General features: G+C 44.2%; 1 pseudogene; it reads left to right on the top strand.

The window, feature by feature from the left end:
• Window positions 1–408: 408 nt before the first annotated feature.
• LOC118384012 (putative nuclease HARBI1) lies at window positions 409–9754 on the top strand (annotated as a pseudogene).
• Window positions 9755–10005: the final 251 nt, after the last annotated feature.

Raw genomic sequence — 10005 nt, 5'->3', positions numbered from 1 at the left:
CAAATACTACATCTGCCTCCTGTCCTGTAGGGTCACGAGGCATCCATGGTAGTTGTTTTCAGTGCAGTGTTTTCAGTCGTGTGTATAAATGTGTGTCACCCTAAAGCAGGCAGATCAATGGTACGTATTTGTTTACTGGCCAGTTTACAGGATTCTGGCCCCCATCGATTGAAAATGGAAAAGAAACTGACTTAAGTAAATGGCTTTTAATAAAATGGATCCTTGTTCAGTGTGTTGATTTCATGGTAGAGGCCCATAGGCTCTTAGCTGACATTGAAGTCTTGTGAAAAAGTTCAAATGTAGTTTACTAAAAAGTTCAAACGGGAAGGCTGGTCTGAATGCTGGATTAACTTAATCAAGTAAGCAGAACATAATTCACTTTGTTTTCTATTATATGTGTAAGGACCGATGCCGGAGATGAGACGCAGGTACGGGGAGACAACATTTATTCAGGAACAGACGGGTAACAAAACAGGACAAGTGTCAGCACATGGTTAAACAACGACAAATAATGCTGAAGCAGGGAACAGAGCAGGGAACCAGACAGATATATAGGGGAGGTAATGACAGAGGTGATTTGAGTCCAGGTGAGTCCAATAATCGCTGATGCACGTGATGGGGGAAGGCAGGTGTGCGTAATGATAGTGGCAGGAGTGCATAATGCTGGGGAGCTTGGCACCTTTGAGCGCCAGGGTGGGAAAGCAGGAGCAGGAGTGACAATATAGACATAGTGGGAATGAATACAGACGTATCATCAGCATAGTGTCTTGCTTCTTCTCTCCTGTCCCGCAGGTGTGATGTTCGGATGTACCGATCCTGTGCAGGTGTTGTTACACGTGGTCTGCCACTGCGAGGACAATCAGCTGTCCATCCTGTCTCCCTGTAGCTCTGTCTTAGGCGTCTCACAGAACGGACATTGCAATTTATTGCCCTAGCCACATCTGCAGTCCTCATGCCTCCTTGCAGCATGCCTAAGGCACGTTCACGCAGATGAGCAGGGACCCAAGGAATATTTATTTTGGTGTTTTCCAGAGTCAGTAGAAAGGCCTCTTTAGTGTCCTAAGTTTTCATAACTGTTTACCTTACCGTCTGTAAGCTGTTAGTGTCTTAATGACCGTCCCAGAGGTGCATGTTCATTAATTGTTTATGGTTCATTGAACAAGCATGGGAAAGAGTGTTTAAACCCTTTACAATTAAGATCTGTGAAGTCATTTGGATTTGTACGATTATTATCTTTGAAAGACAGGGTCCTGAAAAAGCGACGTTTCTTCTTTTGCTGAGTTTATGTGTTACGCACTTTTGAAATGTACAGAGACAAAATGCAGAACATGGGCTGCTCTTACAGTATTTTCCCTGTACACCAAGTCAGAACTGTAGGATGACTAAAGGGGGCGTATAAGCAGACAATGAAACCTCTTACAATATTAGATGATGACATTTCTCCAAAACAGGTTATAGGCTACATGTGCAGCACCACCGAATCAGAACAGTAATGTTAGGTGAAATTAAGAGGTGAAAATATACCAATTAGGGTGATGCACATGGGCTACTAACAGCTTACTATACAACATACACTTAGTATTACTTTCTTAGCTACAGTATACATATCTCTCTTGCATAATACATAATTTATGCCGCAGCATACAAGACATTTTTGGACTCACCTTGGCATGTAACATGAAGGTGACACGGCAGTCCTTTGTGGGCAAATTTTGTCATCAACGTCTGGTATTCTCTGGATTTATGGTGGGAACTCAACAACAACAAAAAACACAGCCACTCCATTGAATAGCAGGATACTGGTTGCTTTGCAATGCTTGCAGTTAGTCACTGATTCCTTCCAAATGACTCATTGTTGAATTTGCGATTTCCAACTTGTGTAATCTTTGTCTAATGGCTGATGACCACCGATACGTTTTATCTATAATTTATCTTCATAATTTCTCTTCATATGGATTAAAAAGGATTTGCCAGTAGATTGTTGACTTGATTCATGATGATGACTGCTAGCTAAGACTTTGAAAGTAAGATGTTGACATGATCAGTCCAATCCAAGCTACTGCACAAATAATTTATTTCATTTTATCTGTGACCAATGACCTTGAGCCTTCTTGGAATGGCACTTGTAATATAACTCTATGGCAGGACCCAAAGGGCTGAAATTATGGATGTCTACCCTTACTAAGGACGTAAACTTGGAGATGACGTAGTGCCCCCATGAGTGACAGAACACTGAGCCAATCACGGCGCAATGCTCCTATTTTTTGCTGGCTCGCTCCACCATCACAGAAAGCACTGAGCTAAGCTGAAACACCTGCATTTTGGAGCTGCCTTACTCAAGAAAACAAAAAAGAGATCATGTGTGTATGCGGCTTATTTTACTAAATTATATACATATATTTTTACATTGTTTGCCAGCTGATATGTGCCAAAATAACATGCAAAACAGGCAAGCCCCCCTCCCCAAAGAATATACAAAAGTGTTTTGTCCATTAAAATAACATCAAATTGATCAGAAATATAGTGTAGACATGGTTAATGTTATAAATTACTATTGTAGCTGGAAACTGCAGATTTTTCTTATGGAATATCTACATAGGCGTACAGTGGCCCATTATCAGCAACCATCACTCCTGTGTTCCAACGGCACGTTGTGTTAGCTGTTTCAAGTTTATAATTTTAAAAGGCTACTTGATCATTCGAAAACCATTTTGCAATTATGTTAGCACAGCTGAAAACTGTTGTTCTGATTAAAGAAGCAATAAAACTGGCCTTCTTTAGACTAGTTGAGTATCTGGAGCATCAGCATTTACAGGCTCAAAATGGCCTTTCTTCTGAAACTCGTCAGTCTATTCTTGTTCTGAGAAATGAAAGCTGTTCCATGCGAGAAATTGCCAAGAAACTGAAGATCTCGTACAACAGGACAGCGCTGTTCTGCGCTGTCCCTTCACAGAACAGCGCAAACTGGCTCTAACCAGAATAGAAAGAGGAGCGGGAGGCCCCACTGCACAACTGAGCAAGAGTTCAAGTACATTAGAGTGTCTAGTTTGAGAAACAGACGCCTCACAAGTCCTCAACTGGCAGCTTCATTAAATAGTACCCGCAAAACACCAGTCTCAACGCCAACAGTGGAGAGGTGACTCTGGGATGCTGGCCGAGAGAGTTACTCTGTCCAGTGTCTGTGTTCTTTTGCCCACATTAATCTTTTCTTTTTATTGGCCAGTCTGAGATATGTATTTTTCTTTGCAACTCTGCCTAGAAGGCCAGCATCCCGGAGTCGCCTAATTCACTGTTGATGTTGAGACTGGTGTTATGCGGGTACTATTTAATGAAGCTTCAAAAAAATAACCTATTGTATAAAAGTGATATTATCCTCGAAGCCGGTGTTTGGAGGAGATATTGGCAAGGTTTGCCAGCCCTTGACTTTGTTTCAGGGCTAACAACACCCGTGTCAATATCCTCCAAACACCGGCTTTTCAGGCATTATCACTTAAATAACACCAGCGTGTATTTAACTCCCGTCCACTGGTCTACGCAGGCCGATTGCTGTTGTGCTGTTCACAGCTATATGGCTGCATAGGCGTGGACTCAAACTAAGGTGAACATGAGCAGTTTGTCGAACGGCCTCGCCGACACTCCATTGCCAGCAATCATGGATTGGTATCATAATAATCAGACATGTTTCCTAAACTCTATAAGCTAGCCACTCATATTTTACATTAAGTTTTCTTACATGCATAATCGTAACTTATTTCACAAGTGGTGATTTGCAACATCAGGCATTTTATCAATTGATACGTCAGCGATTCAACATTTTTATATTTCATCCATGCTTTGAGCTCAGTAAACCTATTGCCTTTAACTCGTCACTTTAGGCATTGTCACGTGTGCTCCCTCTCTGGCCTCTAGGTCACCAGGCTGCTCGTTATGGCGCACACCAGCATTACACACATAATGACACTCACCTGGACTCCATCACCTCCTTGATTACCTGCACTTTATATGTCACTCCCTTTGGTTTCTTCAACCAATCATCATTGTTGCTGTTTCATCTCGGTGCGCTATTCATTTACATTACATTTACATTTAAGTCATTTAGCAGACGCTCTTATCCAGAGCGACTTACAAATTGGTGCATACACCTTATGACAACCAGTGGAACAGCCACTTGCATCTAAATCTTGTTGGGGGAGAAGGGGGGTGAGAAGGATTACTTACCCTTACTTATATCCTAGGTATTCCTTGAAGAGGTGGGGTTTCAGGTGTCTCCGGAAGGTGGTGATTGACTCCGCTGTCCTGGCGTCGTGAGGGAGTTTGTTCCACCATTGGGGGCCAGAGCAGCGAACAGTTTTGACTGGGCTGGAACTGTACTTCCTCAGTGGTAGGGAGGCGAGCAGGCCAGAGGTGGATGAACGCAGTGCCCTTGTTTGGGTGTAGGGGCCTTCAGAGCCTGGAGGTACTGAGGTGGTCACATTGTTGTTTGGGTTTCCCCGGGAGGAAGGGAGCCCGTCTTGCTGAGGTTCAGCTTGAGGTGGTGATCCTGCAGACATAGATGCGATTCGCCACCTGGTCACAGAAGGGAGATGATTAATTGTGTGCCTGGATTAGGAGGACCATGTGAGGTTATGCGCCAGTGACTTTGGCCATCAGAGCCTTGTTGCACCATGGTCTTGTCAACTGGAAGCCACCCTGATGAGAGAACTTGGGAATAGACACCAGACGGGCTTTGGCACAGGCAGGGAGCCCAGCCAACAGCAGTTGCTTTATCATTGTTAGAGCCCTAGCGAGAATAAGAGAGGGCCTAGAACAGAGCCCTGGGGGACACCAGTGGTGAGAGCGCGTGGTGAGGAGACAGATTCTCGCCACGCCACCTGGCAACCTGTCAGGTAGGACTTAATCCAAGCGTGGGCCGCGCCGGAGATGCCCAACTCGGAGAGGGTGGAGAGGAGGATCTTTTGTTCATTTAGCGCCTTGATACAGAGAAGAGCAGTCTAGTTGAATGACTAGTCTTGAAACCTATCAAGAAGGTCACTCTGAGAGAGATAGCAGCTTCAAGAGTTTTGGAGAGAAAAGAGAGAAGGGATACTGGTCAGTTGTTGACATCGGAGGGATCGAGTGTAGGTTTTTTCAGAAGGGGTGCAACTCTCGCTCTCAACGGGAGGGCGTGGCCAGCGGTCAGGGATGAGTTGTGAGAGGTGAGGTAAGGGAGAAGGTCTCCGGAAATGGTCCAGTGACCTTCTTTTCAAAATGACGAGTCATCTGCAGAGGAGGAGGGGGGGGAGGATTCAGGAGGGGGAGGAGAAGGTGGCAAAGAGCTTCCTAGGGTTAAGGCGGATGCTTGGAATTTAGAATGGTAGAAAGTGGCTTTAGCAGCAGAGACAGAGGAGGAAAATGTAGAGAGGAGGGAGTGAAAGGATGCCAGGTCCGCAGGGAGGCGAAGTTTTCCTCCATTTCCGCTCGGCTGCCCGGAGGTCGAGCCACGGAGCGCGGGAGGGGAGGACCGAGCCGGCCTGGAGGATAGGGGACATAGGGAGTAAGGGAGGAGAGGAGGGTTGAGGAGGCAGAATGTAGCGGGGGAGAGAGAGCGAAGGTTGGGACGGCGCGATACCATCCGAGTAGGGGCAGTGTGGGGAAGTGTTGGATGAGAGCGAGAGGGAAAAGGATACAAGGTAGTGGTCCCTAGTAAAGATGAGGTCAAGCGTATTGCCGCTAGTTCATTGTTACTGTGAGAGGTGAGCTTTTGTTCCGAGGGAACCTGGAGGGCGATAAATGATAAGGATGTTAAGCTTGAAAGGGCATTAATTAAAGTGCCAAGAAGTCAAAGGGACTGTGAGATGATTCCATTCATTGTTATTGTTTTGTTCATTTATTAATTAAATGTATTCCACCCTGAACATGCTTCCCGACTCTCAGCGTACATCGTTACAGAATGACGACTCAACAAAGGGAAGCATTAGTGAGTTTTTTTTGGGAGTGTTGGAGGTGATGTCCGGGTGTCCGAACGTAAATGGGCCTCCCGAGTGGCGCAGTGGTCGTAGTGCTAGCTGTGCCACTAGAGTTCAGGCTCTGTCACAGCAGGCTGCCACCCGGGAGGCCCATGGGGCAGTGTGCAATCGGCCCAGCATCTTCTGGGTTAGGGTAGGGTTTGCCCGGCAGGGATGTCCTTGTCCCATTACTCACTAGCAACCCCTGTGGCGGGCCAGGCGCAGTGCATGCTGGCATGGTCACCAGGTGCACAGTGTTTCCTCTGACGCATTGGTGCGGCTGTCTTCCGGGTTACTTGGGCATTGTGTCAAGAAGCAGTGCGGCTTGGTTGGGTTGTGTTTCGGAGGACGCATGGCTCTCGACCTTCGCCTCTCCTGAGTCCGTACGGCAGTTGCAGCAATGAGACAAGACTGTAACTACCAATTGGATACCACAAAATTGGGGAGAAAAAGGGGTAAGAGAGACAAGTTATTCATATAAGATGTAATGAGCCTCCTCAACTTCCTGGAATCCAATGTAGCTTTTTCTTCCTCTTGTGTGGGTATACAGGCTAATTAGGATATTATTGGTATAAAAGCTAGACTTGCAGCAGCAAGCAACATGTCTCCAGCACACCAGGATTGATGAGAGACAAGAAATTGGAGTGTTTAGTTACACACGTGCCATCTTCTACTGCATCGTCAGTCTGATGTTCTACCTCCTGGTCCCATTCTCGACAGCCAGGACATTCACTGTCTATTGATAGAGGTACAGTAGGCATCTTCCGCAACTGCCACATCAGTCACTGTGCGTTCTGGGAAGAGCATGCGTTTCCTCGACATCTGCTTGCTCGTGTTTTTCTTTTCTCTCCGTCAGCCCGCAAATGGAACATCTCAGCTTCAGTATACTCTGGCTCAAAACGACATGGCACAACAGTACCATTCTGAAAATAAGGCAGGTCTCCAATTTCCTTTTCTTTCTCGATCTGACGTTCTTTAACTACTTTTGACGAGGGCAGCAAATACTGTGAGGGAGTGAGAACAGAAAATTGATGACATCCTTCAACCATGCCCACCTCGGAAGTCCCAGATACTGACTCACGGCGGGCATTAATATTCTTTCTGAATTTCAATATGAAACCATTTGTAAAAACGTGCCTACTGAAATAAGTTAGCTGAAAAATTGTGCAGAGAAAGTCATTACAAGGACTATTGCGATCATGGATGGGATACCTGTTTGGGAGGTATTTATGATGGACTTTGACGTTGCATGGGGTTTCAATGGAGAAGGCAGGGAAAGAATCAGCTTATTACCTACATACATCTGAATACTCAGGCAATGGACATAAAAAAAACAGTCTGGTGTACTGATGGAAGACCAGGTAAGTGTTATAATGAGCCCAGAAGTGTTTTTGGGTGAACTTCCCCTTAAAGCATTCTAAATTGGGTTCCAGGGGTACTATCATAATAGCTTGCACTTAAACTCAATACTTTCTCATTCTTTATGCAAATATACTGTATATTCATGCCCAACCCCACTCTGCTACTCATTATCTTTTCATCTTTCTTCAACCGTCATCTGTTACACTATAACATTCTGTCTCTGTTTTTCATTCACGGGCCAGTGGCAGGTTTTCTTCAACTAACCCGGAGTTTCTCCTCTTTAGCTGAAGCCTGCAGACTGATGGAGGGTGTCAGACACGGTGTGTCCTTTTCTTGAAGAGCCAGTTGAAATTGAAGCACAAATACTCAGCAGAAATCTCCGTCGGGAAGAGGTTGATCAGACCCCGCTTGGATGTTTTATCATTCCCAAGTGATTATGTGTTTGAGCGTTTCTGTTTTTCTGCACAATCGTTCATCTGAACAATATTCTCAGCTCTCATATCGTTCATCTGAACAATATTCTCAGCCCTCATATCGTTCATATGGCACATCGTGGACATGCTCTCAGTTCGGAACAAATTCTTTGTGTTGCACTTCGTTTTTTTGCCAAGGGGAGTTTTCTATATAACATCGGTGACAATGAGCATATTTCCAAGGCAAAACGTCTGTCAGGCTGTCAGAAATGTGACTCTTGTACTGAAACGTTTACTGCATACTTTTGTGGTGTTCCCAAGTCACAGACCCACAAGACTCATCAAGGAAGACTTCCACAGAATGGCAGGTATCAGTCTAAGCAATAATTTATTTAGTATGAAGCTTTGAGACTTGACACACTAATCAGATAATTTGAAGTATTTTTGAGTTTCCAGGTGTGATAGGCTGCATAGATGGCACTCATTTTCCTATCACAGCTCCTCAAGAAAATGAAGGAGATTATGTGAAAAGGAAGTCTTTCCACAGCATTAATGTGCAGGTAGGCCTAAATAGTAGCCTTTATCATTCCAAAAGAAAATACTTCACAAAACATCTACTCCAGCAAATTACTGTTCTGCACTGTGAAGATCATATGTGATGCAGCCCACATCATCAGCAACGTGGAAGCAATATATATATATATATATGTATGTATATAACCGAATCCTGGTTTTCCATCACAGAAGTATCTTCCAGATACTTTTTCGCATCTTCAATTCTTCTCTTTAGTTTAAGTTAATAACCACAACGTATGTCTTTCTCTGTTTATAATGGTTGATTTCACCCTATTTCTAACCCACAGCTACAGTATAGCCCTCACCCACACTCATTATACCTAGCAAGAGCAGAGCGTTTCATTCTACAGTATAGCCCTCACCCACACTCATTATACCTAGCAAGAGCAGAGCGTTTCATTCTACAGTATAGCCCTCACCCACACCCATTATACCTAGCAAGAGCAGAGCGTTTCATTCTACAGTATAGCCCTCACCCACACCCATTATACCCAGCAAGAGCAGAGACAGTTTCCTTCTACAGTATATTGAAATGAAAGCATGTCCTATTATAATCTAAATGGCATATATGGCATATAATGGCATATATATATATATATATATATATATATATATATATATATATATATATATATATATATATATATAATCAATATTTTGTTTCCTCCTATTGTAACTGAAAATGTAAACTGAATCCTCATATTAGCATAGAGTTCGATGGTTACCTGCTCGGTGACAGAGGGTACCCCTGGCAACCCTATTTGCTGACCCCTTACCCTGATCCTGTGCCCAGCCCGCAGCAACGTTATAACTTGGCTCACTGCAGGACACGAGCCAGGGTAGAGATTACCATTGAGATGCTCAAGGCCCGGTTCCAGTGCATTCGAAGGCTCAGGGTCACCCCAGAAAGGGCATGTGACATTATTGTGGCATGTGTGATTCTCTACAACAATGCCACAATTAGAGGAGAACAATGTCCTACTCAACCAGTGAACGACCCTGATAACAATCCTGACCACCCCGCTGACGCACGAGATGGAAGAACAGTCAGACACAATATGCTACCATCATTTCTGATTGACCTATCACCTCCCCAGTGTCAAATAAAGACAATATGCCTTTCTTTTTATGAAGTCTTCTTTATTAACTGCAAGTACAAATGCAGTACAGTCGTTCATATTGTTTATGTTGTTCAAACAAGTAAAATCATCCACCTGTGGGCACCTCACCCACCTTTAAGTGATGTTCTACCTGTGGGCACCTCACCCACCTTTAAGTGATGTTCTACCTGTGGGCACCTCACCCACCTTTAAGTGATGTTCTACCTGTGGGCACCTCACCCACCTTTAAGTGATGTTCCAGCAGTTGTATTTCTATTTTTATCTTTTGCATCTGCAGCCTTATGTGGTCAATGTCTAAATTACATTCTTCAATGTGTTTCTCTAAGTATACCTTGTACAGCTGTTTCACAGGGAGCTATAGGAACACAAAAAAAATACATTGAATTTCATTGTGCCAGGTCTACTTAGTTTCATGGGCCAATGCTGAACAACATCTAACTGAGGTAAGTTGTGCTGTGGAGGTGGATGGACCCTCTTCCTCGTTGTAATTTCCAGAATTGCTGTGTTAGAGCAAAGGTGAAAGTTTTATTATGGCACAACACTATCATC

This window comes from Oncorhynchus keta, chromosome 4 (genome assembly GCF_023373465.1).
Source record: "Oncorhynchus keta strain PuntledgeMale-10-30-2019 chromosome 4, Oket_V2, whole genome shotgun sequence".
NCBI classification, from domain to species: domain Eukaryota; kingdom Metazoa; phylum Chordata; class Actinopteri; order Salmoniformes; family Salmonidae; genus Oncorhynchus; species Oncorhynchus keta.
Note: the sequence above shows the minus strand (reverse complement) of the source record. Positions and strands in the feature narration are given on the sequence as shown.